General features: G+C 44.6%; 1 pseudogene; it reads left to right on the top strand.

Annotated features, from left to right (window-relative positions):
• Positions 1-1,122: 1,122 nt before the first annotated feature.
• LOC138473639 (GTP-binding nuclear protein Ran pseudogene) lies at positions 1,123-1,541 on the top strand (annotated as a pseudogene).
• The last annotated feature ends 711 nt before the right edge of the window (positions 1,542-2,252 follow it).

Genomic DNA, 2,252 nt, shown 5'->3' with positions numbered 1-2,252 from the left:
GGAAGGAATCTTGGTGCTGTGCAATATCGGTTCATGGAGGAACAGGATCTTATACTGCAAGGAGTTGCCTAATAATAAGACTCACATGTTCCATAATCAGAATGATATAGTATTAAAGAACTGTGTTTTCAGTTGGCTCTTAAAGAGTGATAGGCTAGATTGTTTCCAATGGTATAGGAAATCTTCCCGAAGTTTAGAGGCCTGAACTCTTAAGGATTACCCACTTGCTCGTTGTTATATTTATGTATATAGTTACAAAGCCTATGTTATTCATATTACAATGTTTATTCAATGCTGTGTTTTGTTATTGTGCTGCATGTTCCATAACAGAACTGGGCTGAGGACCACACATGGTTCTGGGGAGAATGTTTGCGTTGGAAGAGGGATGGTTGTGGTGATGGACAATGGTTTGGGGCTGCTGATATTATATCTTGAATAAAGACATTAGAATCCTACCGTGTTCAGAGGATCATTGAGCATACATGCCAACATTCTGCAACCAAAAATCTGTAGGAATCTTAAAGTTTCAAAAATATTGGAAAAAAACGGTATTTGTTGCCACCAAATCGGTAGGCGGTAGGACTGCTTAAAAAACGTTATCCTACTGCCTAAATCGGTAGGGTTGGCAAGTATGAAGCAGGTGCCGGAGAGAGGGGCGCTGCGTTGTGCAGCTACGCTGAAGAAATAGCATATTGCACTTGCGGGTGGGTGGAAGTGGTGAGACTCGCGCAGGGCGGGGATGAAACGTGCAGTTTCCCCCCCCCCGGCTCCTGGTGCAAGCTCACACCTGCCAGAACTCATTAAGAGGAGTGGCTCGCCATTGCTTCAGCGGCTCACCCCAGCTTGTAGATGACTGGTACCGGGGAGCTGAGGTACAGTGAACCATGTGGCCGTTGATATCCAGAAGTGCTGGTGCGGATCTCACGGGCGCCTCTGACAGTCTGGGGAGGTTGCACTGGTGCACTGGTCTGCTAACTGCTGCCAGTAAGAACACACCATTATACAAGCAGCAGCTTGGACACATCCCCACTGAAGAATGTTCCTCGGATTCTGTGTACTTGCGCACCCTGCAACCATGGCTGAACAGGCTGCTAAACACAGGCCAAAAAAAAAAAAAGAATCATGTTTGACGTCACATCAAGAGTCACATATAAGAATGTCCCCAACTGGCATCGAGATCTCTGTGAAAACATCCCCATTGTGCTCTGTGGCAACAAAGTGGATATTAAAGACAGGAAGGTAAAGGTGAAATCCATAGTCTTTCACAGGAAGAAGAATCTCCAGTACTACGATATTTCTGCCAAGAGTAACTACAACTTTGAAAAACCCTTCCTGTGGCTTGAAAGAAAGCTAATTGGTGATCCCAACTTGGAGTTTGTAGCAATGGCAGCCCTCACACCCCCCTGAAGTAGTTATGGACCCAGCATTGGCAGCACAGTATGAACAAGATTTAGAGATTGCCCAAACCACTGCACTGCCAGATGAAGACGACGATCTGTGAGGGAGTGCGGCTGGAGCCCATCGTCAGAAGTCTAGTTGTATAGGCAACTGTCCTGTGATGTCGATGGTGCAGCGTGTTGCCACTTTATTTTCTTGCTGAGCAGAACATGTGCTTAATCTTTGGGATGCTGAAGGAGACGAATAGGCTTCGGAGTGAATGTGGTGGTAAAATTAATTCCTTCATATTTTGGACCTGCGTATTTAGCTGTTTTGGACTGCAATTACTTTACCCCTCAAGTTTCAAATCTAATTTAAAGACTGCTACAGTCACATCACTTCAGTGGTGAACCCTGTTTGTTACTGTCATTCGCGTTCCATTTTTCGTTTAGACCATAATAAAGTTGTATATCAAATACCTAAGCAAGTGAACTTTTGTACACTGTAAGTACGTATTTTAAGGATGCAGTTCTTTTGGAACCACCAGTACTGTTTTCTGTTTGTTTTAATTGATTTTCTGGTTCTGTGGCACTGTAAAGGCACTAGTGCATTACCCTGTGTATTGAACATGCTACTTGAAAGGACTTGTTGCTCTGCTGGTTAGTGTGAAGGTGACTCTGTGTTGGCTGGTTAAACCATGCTGAAATGTTGCTCTGGTCTGCAGCTGCAGATGTTAACTATTTGACAAGTCATTCCTACTCCTGTCCGTCTTTTGGACCTACGCTAGGAAAAGGGGCAGTCCAAAACATTACTGTTGGTGCTAACCAAGCTGGTGCAACCGTTGGCTTTGGTATCTTTGGAACATGGCATACAAG

Source organism: Ambystoma mexicanum, chromosome 8 (genome assembly GCF_040938575.1).
Source record: "Ambystoma mexicanum isolate Mex_15411 chromosome 8, UKY_AmexF1_1, whole genome shotgun sequence".
NCBI classification, from domain to species: domain Eukaryota; kingdom Metazoa; phylum Chordata; class Amphibia; order Caudata; family Ambystomatidae; genus Ambystoma; species Ambystoma mexicanum.
Note: the sequence above shows the minus strand (reverse complement) of the source record. Positions and strands in the feature narration are given on the sequence as shown.